Source organism: Schistocerca americana, chromosome 3 (assembly GCF_021461395.2).
Source record: "Schistocerca americana isolate TAMUIC-IGC-003095 chromosome 3, iqSchAmer2.1, whole genome shotgun sequence".
NCBI lineage: Eukaryota > Metazoa > Arthropoda > Insecta > Orthoptera > Acrididae > Schistocerca > Schistocerca americana.
Genome location: NC_060121.1, coordinates 805,878,004 through 805,891,729, shown reverse-complemented (window position 1 = coordinate 805,891,729; position 13,726 = coordinate 805,878,004). Strand labels below are relative to the sequence as shown.

The 13,726-nt window shown below is 49.3% G+C and overlaps 24 non-coding genes across 24 annotated transcripts; all 24 read right to left on the bottom strand.

Annotated features, from left to right (window-relative positions):
- Window positions 1-644: 644 nt before the first annotated feature.
- Trnas-cga lies at window positions 645-726 on the bottom strand. The gene has a single exon. It is a non-coding gene; the product is annotated as a tRNA-Ser (tRNA).
- A 138-nt stretch (window positions 727-864) lies between these two features.
- Trnak-uuu lies at window positions 865-937 on the bottom strand. The gene has a single exon. It is a non-coding gene; the product is annotated as a tRNA-Lys (tRNA).
- A 501-nt stretch (window positions 938-1,438) lies between these two features.
- On the bottom strand, window positions 1,439-1,511 carry Trnaf-gaa. Its single transcript has one exon. It is a non-coding gene; the product is annotated as a tRNA-Phe (tRNA).
- Window positions 1,512-2,101: 590 nt separating this feature from the next.
- On the bottom strand, window positions 2,102-2,183 carry Trnas-uga. Its single transcript has one exon. It is a non-coding gene; the product is annotated as a tRNA-Ser (tRNA).
- A 740-nt stretch (window positions 2,184-2,923) lies between these two features.
- Window positions 2,924-3,005, bottom strand: Trnas-cga. Its single transcript has one exon. It is a non-coding gene; the product is annotated as a tRNA-Ser (tRNA).
- A 138-nt stretch (window positions 3,006-3,143) lies between these two features.
- Window positions 3,144-3,216, bottom strand: Trnak-uuu. Its single transcript has one exon. It is a non-coding gene; the product is annotated as a tRNA-Lys (tRNA).
- A 501-nt stretch (window positions 3,217-3,717) lies between these two features.
- On the bottom strand, window positions 3,718-3,790 carry Trnaf-gaa. The gene has a single exon. It is a non-coding gene; the product is annotated as a tRNA-Phe (tRNA).
- A 590-nt stretch (window positions 3,791-4,380) lies between these two features.
- Window positions 4,381-4,462, bottom strand: Trnas-uga. The gene has a single exon. It is a non-coding gene; the product is annotated as a tRNA-Ser (tRNA).
- A 740-nt stretch (window positions 4,463-5,202) lies between these two features.
- Window positions 5,203-5,284, bottom strand: Trnas-cga. The gene has a single exon. It is a non-coding gene; the product is annotated as a tRNA-Ser (tRNA).
- A 138-nt stretch (window positions 5,285-5,422) lies between these two features.
- On the bottom strand, window positions 5,423-5,495 carry Trnak-uuu. The gene has a single exon. It is a non-coding gene; the product is annotated as a tRNA-Lys (tRNA).
- Window positions 5,496-5,996: 501 nt separating this feature from the next.
- Window positions 5,997-6,069, bottom strand: Trnaf-gaa. Its single transcript has one exon. It is a non-coding gene; the product is annotated as a tRNA-Phe (tRNA).
- Window positions 6,070-6,659: 590 nt separating this feature from the next.
- Trnas-uga lies at window positions 6,660-6,741 on the bottom strand. Its single transcript has one exon. It is a non-coding gene; the product is annotated as a tRNA-Ser (tRNA).
- Window positions 6,742-7,481: 740 nt separating this feature from the next.
- Window positions 7,482-7,563, bottom strand: Trnas-cga. Its single transcript has one exon. It is a non-coding gene; the product is annotated as a tRNA-Ser (tRNA).
- Window positions 7,564-7,701: 138 nt separating this feature from the next.
- Trnak-uuu lies at window positions 7,702-7,774 on the bottom strand. The gene has a single exon. It is a non-coding gene; the product is annotated as a tRNA-Lys (tRNA).
- Window positions 7,775-8,314: 540 nt separating this feature from the next.
- Window positions 8,315-8,387, bottom strand: Trnaf-gaa. Its single transcript has one exon. It is a non-coding gene; the product is annotated as a tRNA-Phe (tRNA).
- Window positions 8,388-8,977: 590 nt separating this feature from the next.
- Trnas-uga lies at window positions 8,978-9,059 on the bottom strand. The gene has a single exon. It is a non-coding gene; the product is annotated as a tRNA-Ser (tRNA).
- A 740-nt stretch (window positions 9,060-9,799) lies between these two features.
- Trnas-cga lies at window positions 9,800-9,881 on the bottom strand. The gene has a single exon. It is a non-coding gene; the product is annotated as a tRNA-Ser (tRNA).
- Window positions 9,882-10,019: 138 nt separating this feature from the next.
- Trnak-uuu lies at window positions 10,020-10,092 on the bottom strand. The gene has a single exon. It is a non-coding gene; the product is annotated as a tRNA-Lys (tRNA).
- A 540-nt stretch (window positions 10,093-10,632) lies between these two features.
- On the bottom strand, window positions 10,633-10,705 carry Trnaf-gaa. The gene has a single exon. It is a non-coding gene; the product is annotated as a tRNA-Phe (tRNA).
- A 590-nt stretch (window positions 10,706-11,295) lies between these two features.
- On the bottom strand, window positions 11,296-11,377 carry Trnas-uga. The gene has a single exon. It is a non-coding gene; the product is annotated as a tRNA-Ser (tRNA).
- A 740-nt stretch (window positions 11,378-12,117) lies between these two features.
- Window positions 12,118-12,199, bottom strand: Trnas-cga. Its single transcript has one exon. It is a non-coding gene; the product is annotated as a tRNA-Ser (tRNA).
- Window positions 12,200-12,337: 138 nt separating this feature from the next.
- On the bottom strand, window positions 12,338-12,410 carry Trnak-uuu. Its single transcript has one exon. It is a non-coding gene; the product is annotated as a tRNA-Lys (tRNA).
- A 540-nt stretch (window positions 12,411-12,950) lies between these two features.
- On the bottom strand, window positions 12,951-13,023 carry Trnaf-gaa. Its single transcript has one exon. It is a non-coding gene; the product is annotated as a tRNA-Phe (tRNA).
- Window positions 13,024-13,613: 590 nt separating this feature from the next.
- Trnas-uga lies at window positions 13,614-13,695 on the bottom strand. Its single transcript has one exon. It is a non-coding gene; the product is annotated as a tRNA-Ser (tRNA).
- Between the last annotated feature and the right edge of the window lie 31 nt (window positions 13,696-13,726).

Sequence of the window (13,726 nt, the reverse complement as noted above, 5' to 3'; positions counted from 1 at the left end):
CCATTAGCCGTTACGAAAGTGTATTAATTTTCGCCCAGACAGGGACTTGAACCCAGGTGTATTAATTTTCGCCCAGACAGGGACTTGAACCCAGGACCCTTTGGTTGAAAACCTAACGCTCTACCGACTCAGCTATGCGGACCCACGCAAGAGCATTATCGTACAGCTGCGTGGTGTGCGAGTGATTCGCATGTCGTAATTACTGGCTTACGGCTCCAATGGCGACTTCACCGACTTCCCACTGACGCACCGCTGACGCTAGTTTTCTGTCGTCTTAAAACGATGGACATACCTCCAAGCAGCTGCGAGATCTTAAGAAAAGAAACGCTGCACCACTGCTTTTGCCGCACTCGAGTGATTGAAATTGCGATTCTTAAAAAGAAAATGAGATGTTCGCTCTGTCCATCACTTTCGAGCACATCTGTGTACTCACGATCTCAACGACGGCTTTCTGCAGTCCCAGCGTCAGTGTCAGTGTGAGGTGAACCGATAGCCAGAGTGAGCAGCGGTCGTCGCGAAAACTCAGTATTCTTAAAACGGAAATTTTCGTCTTGTTGAGAATGGCGTCACTGGTTTGCACCCGCATTCGCCCACACATGTCACATGTGTGTGAAAATGTTTGCTCCTCTTTACGCAAAATCGCACGCAGCCGGTAGGATTCGAACCTACGCTCCCAGAGGGAATCTGATTTCGAGTCAGACGCCTTAACCACTCGGCCACGACTGCCGTTAGCGCGGTGTTCTCCGGACACATGCAACTGCTACCGTTTAAAGCACTGTGGTGTCAGAAAACGGCGTAGCTGCATTATTTTCTGTAGCGTCTCCACCGCTACCAGACGAATCGCTACCAAAGTATTAAAATTTCCGCCTGCACAGGGACTTGAAACCTGGGCCCTTAGGTTAAAAGCCTAATGCTCTACCGACTGAGCTATCCGGGCTCACACGAGGCTGCAAAACCTCCCACGACGCACAACTATACATTGACTCATGTCCTTTACTGTTGTGCAATCGCTGTCAACAAACTTATCGCGCTAAGCTCGTAACACACTATCGAAGACTGCTGGCACATGATGCAACAACAAATTGCACCAGTTGTTACGTCTCATACGTTGGAGCAGAGAATTTACGTGTTTTGTCGACACTCACTGGGCAATTGGAAAATTCACAAGCATTTCGAATGCAATGTTTCCCACGCTTTCGCTCATTTCACGGTTCCGTTGAAGACGTTCTTCACCACCTGACACAGAAAAAGGAATGCAGTCGGTAGGATATTTTTAATTCTTTTGCTTCTAGGGGAGTTAGTTGTCTAGTGAGTTCCTCTTATGGCATGCACTAGACAACCAGAACAGCTACAGGAGAGAGTCATTTTTGTTGTCAGCGGTAGTTGCATTATCACAAACGCAGAGTAATTCCATTGGCGTCGCATCAAAACGAATCCCTGCCGAAACCCGGGATCGAACCAGGGACCTTTAGATCTTCAGTCTAACGCTCTCCCAACTGAGCTATTTCGGCTGACGTTGAAGGTTCTCATTTGCATGTGTTCATTAAACTCTGCCTCGTTGCCAATTTCACAGTCACCTTCGTCTGATAAGACACAGGGGCGCTGAAAGGCGAGCAGCCGATGCAGTGAAGTTACACACACATTTCTTCTTCTTCCGTCATCGTAACAAGCAAACATGTCGACTCGATTCGTGTAATATTGACTTCGCTGACGCTAGAAAACCCGTGCTATATCGATGCCAGGGGCAACTCGTGTGCGGAGAACGAAACACAAGAAGGAGTGAGTCTCTCCACAGTATGAGAGGCAGTATCTAGCAGATACACACGGTAAAACATTCGACTTGCGTTAGCTCATAAATTGCTACACGTCATCGTCTGCAAGCTAAAATGGACACATCTGCACTGCCCAGTGAGGCGACACTTGTACTAACACCTGGTGGACGCCTGTGAGACGCGGAGATGAGCTGCGGCTTCTGGGCGCGACTGTAGCGCTGCGCCCTGGATCAAATAGCACTGCACATTGCTGGTGACCCACGTGTTTAGTAGTGACGCAACTGCTAGGATGCAGCTGAACGTCCGCCATTTGAGAGCGAGAAAATTTTCGCAGTCGGCAGGACTCGAACCTACGCTCCCAGAGGGAATCTGATTTCAAGTCAGACGCCTTAACCACTCGGCCACGACTGCCGGTGGCGGAAGCGACATCCGACAACTGAAACCGCCATCTTTAGAAGCAATCTGGTGGCAGAAAACGGCGTGGCCTCACTCTTTCCTGTACGGTTTCCATTAGCCGTTACGAAAGTGTATTAATTTTCGCCCAGACAGGGACTTGAACCCAGGTGTATTAATTTTCGCCCAGACAGGGACTTGAACCCAGGACCCTTTGGTTGAAAACCTAACGCTCTACCGACTCAGCTATGCGGACCCACGCAAGAGCATTATCGTACAGCTGCGTGGTGTGCGAGTGATTCGCATGTCGTAATTACTGGCTTACGGCTCCAATGGCGACTTCACCGACTTCCCACTGACGCACCGCTGACGCTAGTTTTCTGTCGTCTTAAAACGATGGACATACCTCCAAGCAGCTGCGAGATCTTAAGAAAAGAAACGCTGCACCACTGCTTTTGCCGCACTCGAGTGATTGAAATTGCGATTCTTAAAAAGAAAATGAGATGTTCGCTCTGTCCATCACTTTCGAGCACATCTGTGTACTCACGATCTCAGCGACGGCTTTCTGCAGTCCCAGCGTCAGTGTCAGTGTGAGGTGAACCGATAGCCAGAGTGAGCAGCGGTCGTCGCGAAAACTCAGTATTCTTAAAACGGAAATTTTCGTCTTGTTGAGAATGGCGTCACTGGTTTGCACCCGCATTCGCCCACACATGTCACATGTGTGTGAAAATGTTTGCTCCTCTTTACGCAAAATCGCACGCAGCCGGTAGGATTCGAACCTACGCTCCCAGAGGGAATCTGATTTCGAGTCAGACGCCTTAACCACTCGGCCACGACTGCCGTTAGCGCGGTGTTCTCCGGACACATGCAACTGCTACCGTTTAAAGCACTGTGGTGTCAGAAAACGGCGTAGCTGCATTATTTTCTGTAGCGTCTCCACCGCTACCAGACGAATCGCTACCAAAGTATTAAAATTTCCGCCTGCACAGGGACTTGAAACCTGGGCCCTTAGGTTAAAAGCCTAATGCTCTACCGACTGAGCTATCCGGGCTCACACGAGGCTGCAAAACCTCCCACGACGCACAACTATACATTGACTCATGTCCTTTACTGTTGTGCAATCGCTGTCAACAAACTTATCGCGCTAAGCTCGTAACACACTATCGAAGACTGCTGGCACATGATGCAACAACAAATTGCACCAGTTGTTACGTCTCATACGTTGGAGCAGAGAATTTACGTGTTTTGTCGACACTCACTGGGCAATTGGAAAATTCACAAGCATTTCGAATGCAATGTTTCCCACGCTTTCGCTCATTTCACGGTTCCGTTGAAGACGTTCTTCACCACCTGACACAGAAAAAGGAATGCAGTCGGTAGGATATTTTTAATTCTTTTGCTTCTAGGGGAGTTAGTTGTCTAGTGAGTTCCTCTTATGGCATGCACTAGACAACCAGAACAGCTACAGGAGAGAGTCATTTTTGTTGTCAGCGGTAGTTGCATTATCACAAACGCAGAGTAATTCCATTGGCGTCGCATCAAAACGAATCCCTGCCGAAACCCGGGATCGAACCAGGGACCTTTAGATCTTCAGTCTAACGCTCTCCCAACTGAGCTATTTCGGCTGACGTTGAAGGTTCTCATTTGCATGTGTTCATTAAACTCTGCCTCGTTGCCAATTTCACAGTCACCTTCGTCTGATAAGACACAGGGGCGCTGAAAGGCGAGCAGCCGATGCAGTGAAGTTACACACACATTTCTTCTTCTTCCGTCATCGTAACAAGCAAACATGTCGACTCGATTCGTGTAATATTGACTTCGCTGACGCTAGAAAACCCGTGCTATATCGATGCCAGGGGCAACTCGTGTGCGGAGAACGAAACACAAGAAGGAGTGAGTCTCTCCACAGTATGAGAGGCAGTATCTAGCAGATACACACGGTAAAACATTCGACTTGCGTTAGCTCATAAATTGCTACACGTCATCGTCTGCAAGCTAAAATGGACACATCTGCACTGCCCAGTGAGGCGACACTTGTACTAACACCTGGTGGACGCCTGTGAGACGCGGAGATGAGCTGCGGCTTCTGGGCGCGACTGTAGCGCTGCGCCCTGGATCAAATAGCACTGCACATTGCTGGTGACCCACGTGTTTAGTAGTGACGCAACTGCTAGGATGCAGCTGAACGTCCGCCATTTGAGAGCGAGAAAATTTTCGCAGTCGGCAGGACTCGAACCTACGCTCCCAGAGGGAATCTGATTTCAAGTCAGACGCCTTAACCACTCGGCCACGACTGCCGGTGGCGGAAGCGACATCCGACAACTGAAACCGCCATCTTTAGAAGCAATCTGGTGGCAGAAAACGGCGTGGCCTCACTCTTTCCTGTACGGTTTCCATTAGCCGTTACGAAAGTGTATTAATTTTCGCCCAGACAGGGACTTGAACCCAGGTGTATTAATTTTCGCCCAGACAGGGACTTGAACCCAGGACCCTTTGGTTGAAAACCTAACGCTCTACCGACTCAGCTATGCGGACCCACGCAAGAGCATTATCGTACAGCTGCGTGGTGTGCGAGTGATTCGCATGTCGTAATTACTGGCTTACGGCTCCAATGGCGACTTCACCGACTTCCCACTGACGCACCGCTGACGCTAGTTTTCTGTCGTCTTAAAACGATGGACATACCTCCAAGCAGCTGCGAGATCTTAAGAAAAGAAACGCTGCACCACTGCTTTTGCCGCACTCGAGTGATTGAAATTGCGATTCTTAAAAAGAAAATGAGATGTTCGCTCTGTCCATCACTTTCGAGCACATCTGTGTACTCACGATCTCAGCGACGGCTTTCTGCAGTCCCAGCGTCAGTGTCAGTGTGAGGTGAACCGATAGCCAGAGTGAGCAGCGGTCGTCGCGAAAACTCAGTATTCTTAAAACGGAAATTTTCGTCTTGTTGAGAATGGCGTCACTGGTTTGCACCCGCATTCGCCCACACATGTCACATGTGTGTGAAAATGTTTGCTCCTCTTTACGCAAAATCGCACGCAGCCGGTAGGATTCGAACCTACGCTCCCAGAGGGAATCTGATTTCGAGTCAGACGCCTTAACCACTCGGCCACGACTGCCGTTAGCGCGGTGTTCTCCGGACACATGCAACTGCTACCGTTTAAAGCACTGTGGTGTCAGAAAACGGCGTAGCTGCATTATTTTCTGTAGCGTCTCCACCGCTACCAGACGAATCGCTACCAAAGTATTAAAATTTCCGCCTGCACAGGGACTTGAAACCTGGGCCCTTAGGTTAAAAGCCTAATGCTCTACCGACTGAGCTATCCGGGCTCACACGAGGCTGCAAAACCTCCCACGACGCACAACTATACATTGACTCATGTCCTTTACTGTTGTGCAATCGCTGTCAACAAACTTATCGCGCTAAGCTCGTAACACACTATCGAAGACTGCTGGCACATGATGCAACAACAAATTGCACCAGTTGTTACGTCTCATACGTTGGAGCAGAGAATTTACGTGTTTTGTCGACACTCACTGGGCAATTGGAAAATTCACAAGCATTTCGAATGCAATGTTTCCCACGCTTTCGCTCATTTCACGGTTCCGTTGAAGACGTTCTTCACCACCTGACACAGAAAAAGGAATGCAGTCGGTAGGATATTTTTAATTCTTTTGCTTCTAGGGGAGTTAGTTGTCTAGTGAGTTCCTCTTATGGCATGCACTAGACAACCAGAACAGCTACAGGAGAGAGTCATTTTTGTTGTCAGCGGTAGTTGCATTATCACAAACGCAGAGTAATTCCATTGGCGTCGCATCAAAACGAATCCCTGCCGAAACCCGGGATCGAACCAGGGACCTTTAGATCTTCAGTCTAACGCTCTCCCAACTGAGCTATTTCGGCTGACGTTGAAGGTTCTCATTTGCATGTGTTCATTAAACTCTGCCTCGTTGCCAATTTCACAGTCACCTTCGTCTGATAAGACACAGGGGCGCTGAAAGGCGAGCAGCCGATGCAGTGAAGTTACACACACATTTCTTCTTCTTCCGTCATCGTAACAAGCAAACATGTCGACTCGATTCGTGTAATATTGACTTCGCTGACGCTAGAAAACCCGTGCTATATCGATGCCAGGGGCAACTCGTGTGCGGAGAACGAAACACAAGAAGGAGTGAGTCTCTCCACAGTATGAGAGGCAGTATCTAGCAGATACACACGGTAAAACATTCGACTTGCGTTAGCTCATAAATTGCTACACGTCATCGTCTGCAAGCTAAAATGGACACATCTGCACTGCCCAGTGAGGCGACACTTGTACTAACACCTGGTGGACGCCTGTGAGACGCGGAGATGAGCTGCGGCTTCTGGGCGCGACTGTAGCGCTGCGCCCTGGATCAAATAGCACTGCACATTGCTGGTGACCCACGTGTTTAGTAGTGACGCAACTGCTAGGATGCAGCTGAACGTCCGCCATTTGAGAGCGAGAAAATTTTCGCAGTCGGCAGGACTCGAACCTACGCTCCCAGAGGGAATCTGATTTCAAGTCAGACGCCTTAACCACTCGGCCACGACTGCCGGTGGCGGAAGCGACATCCGACAACTGAAACCGCCATCTTTAGAAGCAATCTGGTGGCAGAAAACGGCGTGGCCTCACTCTTTCCTGTACGGTTTCCATTAGCCGTTACGAAAGTGTATTAATTTTCGCCCAGACAGGGACTTGAACCCAGGTGTATTAATTTTCGCCCAGACAGGGACTTGAACCCAGGACCCTTTGGTTGAAAACCTAACGCTCTACCGACTCAGCTATGCGGACCCACGCAAGAGCATTATCGTACAGCTGCGTGGTGTGCGAGTGATTCGCATGTCGTAATTACTGGCTTACGGCTCCAATGGCGACTTCACCGACTTCCCACTGACGCACCGCTGACGCTAGTTTTCTGTCGTCTTAAAACGATGGACATACCTCCAAGCAGCTGCGAGATCTTAAGAAAAGAAACGCTGCACCACTGCTTTTGCCGCACTCGAGTGATTGAAATTGCGATTCTTAAAAAGAAAATGAGATGTTCGCTCTGTCCATCACTTTCGAGCACATCTGTGTACTCACGATCTCAGCGACGGCTTTCTGCAGTCCCAGCGTCAGTGTCAGTGTGAGGTGAACCGATAGCCAGAGTGAGCAGCGGTCGTCGCGAAAACTCAGTATTCTTAAAACGGAAATTTTCGTCTTGTTGAGAATGGCGTCACTGGTTTGCACCCGCATTCGCCCACACATGTCACATGTGTGTGAAAATGTTTGCTCCTCTTTACGCAAAATCGCACGCAGCCGGTAGGATTCGAACCTACGCTCCCAGAGGGAATCTGATTTCGAGTCAGACGCCTTAACCACTCGGCCACGACTGCCGTTAGCGCGGTGTTCTCCGGACACATGCAACTGCTACCGTTTAAAGCACTGTGGTGTCAGAAAACGGCGTAGCTGCATTATTTTCTGTAGCGTCTCCACCGCTACCAGACGAATCGCTACCAAAGTATTAAAATTTCCGCCTGCACAGGGACTTGAAACCTGGGCCCTTAGGTTAAAAGCCTAATGCTCTACCGACTGAGCTATCCGGGCTCACACGAGGCTGCAAAACCTCCCACGACGCACAACTATACATTGACTCATGTCCTTTACTGTTGTGCAATCGCTGTATGGGGCCGTTAACAAATAAAACGTCGCCTAAATGCTGTCAACAAACTTATCGCGCTAAGCTCGTAACACACTATCGAAGACTGCTGGCACATGATGCAACAACAAATTGCACCAGTTGTTACGTCTCATACGTTGGAGCAGAGAATTTACGTGTTTTGTCGACACTCACTGGGCAATTGGAAAATTCACAAGCATTTCGAATGCAATGTTTCCCACGCTTTCGCTCATTTCACGGTTCCGTTGAAGACGTTCTTCACCACCTGACACAGAAAAAGGAATGCAGTCGGTAGGGTATTTTTAATTCTTTTGCTTCTAGGGGAGTTAGTTGTCTAGTGAGTTCCTCTTATGGCATGCACTAGACAACCAGAACAGCTACAGGAGAGAGTCATTTTTGTTGTCAGCGGTAGTTGCATTATCACAAACGCAGAGTAATTCCATTGGCGTCGCATCAAAACGAATCCCTGCCGAAACCCAGGATCGAACCAGGGACCTTTACATCTTCAGTCTAACGCTCTCCCAACTGAGCTATTTCGGCTGACGTTGAAGGTTCTCATTTGCATGTGTTCATTAACCTCTGCCTCGTTGCCAATTTCACAGTCACCTTCGTCTGATAAGACACAGGGGCGCTGAAAGGCGAGCAGCCGATGCAGTGAAGTTACACACACATTTCTTCTTCTTCCGTCATCGTAACAAGCAAACATGTCGACTCGATTCGTGTAATATTGACTTCGCTGACGCTAGAAAACCCGTGCTATATCGATGCCAGGGGCAACTCGTGTGCGGAGAACGAAACACAAGAAAGAGTGAGTCTCTCCACAGTATGAGAGGCAGTATCTAGCAGATACACACGGTAAAACATTCGACTTGCGTTAGCTCATAAATTGCTACACGTCATCGTCTGCAAGCTAAAATGGACACATCTGCACTGCCCAGTGAGGCGACACTTGTACTAACACCTGGTGGACGCCTGTGAGACGCGGAGATGAGCTGCGGCTTCTGGGCGCGACTGTAGCGCTGCGCCCTGGATCAAATAGCACTGCACATTGCTGGTGACCCACGTGTTTAGTAGTGACGCAACTGCTAGGATGCAGCTGAACGTCCGCCATTTGAGAGCGAGAAAATTTTCGCAGTCGGCAGGACTCGAACCTACGCTCCCAGAGGGAATCTGATTTCAAGTCAGACGCCTTAACCACTCGGCCACGACTGCCGGTGGCGGAAGCGACATCCGACAACTGAAACCGCCATCTTTAGAAGCAATCTGGTGGCAGAAAACGGCGTGGCCTCACTCTTTCCTGTACGGTTTCCATTAGCCGTTACGAAAGTGTATTAATTTTCGCCCAGACAGGGACTTGAACCCAGGTGTATTAATTTTCGCCCAGACAGGGACTTGAACCCAGGACCCTTTGGTTGAAAACCTAACGCTCTACCGACTCAGCTATGCGGACCCACGCAAGAGCATTATCGTACAGCTGCGTGGTGTGCGAGTGATTCGCATGTCGTAATTACTGGCTTACGGCTCCAATGGCGACTTCACCGACTTCCCACTGACGCACCGCTGACGCTAGTTTTCTGTCGTCTTAAAACGATGGACATACCTCCAAGCAGCTGCGAGATCTTAAGAAAAGAAACGCTGCACCACTGCTTTTGCCGCACTCGAGTGATTGAAATTGCGATTCTTAAAAAGAAAATGAGATGTTCGCTCTGTCCATCACTTTCGAGCACATCTGTGTACTCACGATCTCAGCGACGGCTTTCTGCAGTCCCAGCGTCAGTGTCAGTGTGAGGTGAACCGATAGCCAGAGTGAGCAGCGGTCGTCGCGAAAACTCAGTATTCTTAAAACGGAAATTTTCGTCTTGTTGAGAATGGCGTCACTGGTTTGCACCCGCATTCGCCCACACATGTCACATGTGTGTGAAAATGTTTGCTCCTCTTTACGCAAAATCGCACGCAGCCGGTAGGATTCGAACCTACGCTCCCAGAGGGAATCTGATTTCGAGTCAGACGCCTTAACCACTCGGCCACGACTGCCGTTAGCGCGGTGTTCTCCGGACACATGCAACTGCTACCGTTTAAAGCACTGTGGTGTCAGAAAACGGCGTAGCTGCATTATTTTCTGTAGCGTCTCCACCGCTACCAGACGAATCGCTACCAAAGTATTAAAATTTCCGCCTGCACAGGGACTTGAAACCTGGGCCCTTAGGTTAAAAGCCTAATGCTCTACCGACTGAGCTATCCGGGCTCACACGAGGCTGCAAAACCTCCCACGACGCACAACTATACATTGACTCATGTCCTTTACTGTTGTGCAATCGCTGTATGGGGCCGTTAACAAATAAAACGTCGCCTAAATGCTGTCAACAAACTTATCGCGCTAAGCTCGTAACACACTATCGAAGACTGCTGGCACATGATGCAACAACAAATTGCACCAGTTGTTACGTCTCATACGTTGGAGCAGAGAATTTACGTGTTTTGTCGACACTCACTGGGCAATTGGAAAATTCACAAGCATTTCGAATGCAATGTTTCCCACGCTTTCGCTCATTTCACGGTTCCGTTGAAGACGTTCTTCACCACCTGACACAGAAAAAGGAATGCAGTCGGTAGGGTATTTTTAATTCTTTTGCTTCTAGGGGAGTTAGTTGTCTAGTGAGTTCCTCTTATGGCATGCACTAGACAACCAGAACAGCTACAGGAGAGAGTCATTTTTGTTGTCAGCGGTAGTTGCATTATCACAAACGCAGAGTAATTCCATTGGCGTCGCATCAAAACGAATCCCTGCCGAAACCCAGGATCGAACCAGGGACCTTTACATCTTCAGTCTAACGCTCTCCCAACTGAGCTATTTCGGCTGACGTTGAAGGTTCTCATTTGCATGTGTTCATTAACCTCTGCCTCGTTGCCAATTTCACAGTCACCTTCGTCTGATAAGACACAGGGGCGCTGAAAGGCGAGCAGCCGATGCAGTGAAGTTACACACACATTTCTTCTTCTTCCGTCATCGTAACAAGCAAACATGTCGACTCGATTCGTGTAATATTGACTTCGCTGACGCTAGAAAACCCGTGCTATATCGATGCCAGGGGCAACTCGTGTGCGGAGAACGAAACACAAGAAAGAGTGAGTCTCTCCACAGTATGAGAGGCAGTATCTAGCAGATACACACGGTAAAACATTCGACTTGCGTTAGCTCATAAATTGCTACACGTCATCGTCTGCAAGCTAAAATGGACACATCTGCACTGCCCAGTGAGGCGACACTTGTACTAACACCTGGTGGACGCCTGTGAGACGCGGAGATGAGCTGCGGCTTCTGGGCGCGACTGTAGCGCTGCGCCCTGGATCAAATAGCACTGCACATTGCTGGTGACCCACGTGTTTAGTAGTGACGCAACTGCTAGGATGCAGCTGAACGTCCGCCATTTGAGAGCGAGAAAATTTTCGCAGTCGGCAGGACTCGAACCTACGCTCCCAGAGGGAATCTGATTTCAAGTCAGACGCCTTAACCACTCGGCCACGACTGCCGGTGGCGGAAGCGACTCCCGACAACTGAAACCGCCATCTTTAGAAGCAATCTGGTGGCAGAAAACGGCGTGGCCTCACTCTTTCCTGTACGGTTTCCATTAGCCGTTACGAAAGTGTATTAATTTTCGCCCAGACAGGGACTTGAACCCAGGTGTATTAATTTTCGCCCAGACAGGGACTTGAACCCAGGACCCTTTGGTTGAAAACCTAAAGCTCTACCGACTCAGCTATGCGGACCCACGCAAGAGCATTATCGTACAGCTGCGTGGTGTGCGAGTGATTCGCATGTCGTAATTACTGGCTTACGGCTCCAATGGCGACTTCACCGACTTCCCACTGACGCACCGCTGACGCTAGTTTTCTGTCGTCTTAAAACGATGGACATACCTCCAAGCAGCTGCGAGATCTTAAGAAAAGAAACGCTGCACCACTGCTTTTGCCGCACTCGAGTGATTGAAATTGCGATTCTTAAAAAGAAAATGAGATGTTCGCTCTGTCCATCACTTTCGAGCACATCTGTGTACTCACGATCTCAGCGACGGCTTTCTGCAGTCCCAGCGTCAGTGTCAGTGTGAGGTGAACCGATAGCCAGAGTGAGCAGCGGTCGTCGCGAAAACTCAGTATTCTTAAAACGGAAATTTTCGTCTTGTTGAGAATGGCGTCACTGGTTTGCACCCGCATTCGCCCACACATGTCACATGTGTGTGAAAATGTTTGCTCCTCTTTACGCAAAATCGCACGCAGCCGGTAGGATTCGAACCTACGCTCCCAGAGGGAATCTGATTTCGAGTCAGACGCCTTAACCACTCGGCCACGACTGCCGTTAGCGCGGTGTTCTCCGGACACATGCAACTGCTACCGTTTAAAGCACTGTGGTGTCAGAAAACGGCGTAGCTGCATTATTTTCTGTAGCGTCTCCACCGCTACCAGACGAATCGCTACCAAAGTATTAAAATTTCCGCCTGCACAGGGACTTGAAACCTGGGCCCTTAGGTTAAAAGCCTAATGCTCTACCGACTGAGCTATCCGGGCTCACACGAGGCTGCAAAACCTCCCACGACGCACAACTATACATTGACTCATGTCCTTTACTGTTGTGCAATCGCTGTATGGGGCCGTTAACAAATAAAACGTCGCCTAAATGCTGTCAACAAACTTATCGCGCTAAGCTCGTAACACACTATCGAAGACTGCTGGCACATGATGCAACAACAAATTGCACCAGTTGTTACGTCTCATACGTTGGAGCAGAGAATTTACGTGTTTTGTCGACACTCACTGGGCAATTGGAAAATTCACAAGCATTTCGAATGCAATGTTTCCCACGCTTTCGCTCATTTCACGGTTCCGTTGAAGACGTTCTTCACCACCTGACACAGAAAAAGGAATGCAGTCGGTAGGGTATTTTTAATTCTTTTGCTTCTAGGGGAGTTAGTTGTCTAGTGAGTTCCTCTTATGGCATGCACTAGACAACCAGAACAGCTACAGGAGAGAGTCATTTTTGTTGTCAGCGGTAGTTGCATTATCACAAACGCAGAGTAATTCCATTGGCGTCGCATCAAAACGAATCCCTGCCGAAACCCAGGATCGAACCAGGGACCTTTACATCTTCAGTCTAACGCTCTCCCAACTGAGCTATTTCGGCTGACGTTGAAGGTTCTCATTTGCATGTGTTCATTAACCTCTGCCTCGTTGCCAATTTCACAGTCACCTTCGTCTGATAAGACACAGGGGCGCTGAAAGGCGAGCAGCCGATGCAGTGAAGTTACACACACATTTCTTCTTCTTCCGTCATCGTAACAAGCAAACATGTCGACTCGATTCGTGTAATATTGACTTCGCTGACGCTAGAAAACCCGTGCTATATCGATGCCAGGGGCAACTCGTGTGCGGAGAACGAAACACAAGAAAGAGTGAGTCTCTCCACAGTATGAGAGGCAGTATCTAGCAGATACACACGGTAAAACATTCGACTTGCGTTAGCTCATAAATTGCTACACGTCATCGTCTGCAAGCTAAAATGGACACATCTGCACTGCCCAGTGAGGCGACACTTGTACTAACACCTGGTGGACGCCTGTGAGACGCGGAGATGAGCTGCGGCTTCTGGGCGCGACTGTAGCGCTGCGCCCTGGATCAAATAGCACTGCACATTGCTGGTGACCCACGTGTTTAGTAGTGACGCAACTGCTAGGATGCAGCTGAACGTCCGCCATTTGAGAGCGAGAAAATTTTCGCAGTCGGCAGGACTCGAACCTACGCTCCCAGAGGGAATCTGATTTCAAGTCAGACGCCTTAACCACTCGGCCACGACTGCCGGTGGCGGAAGCGACTCCCGACAACTGAAA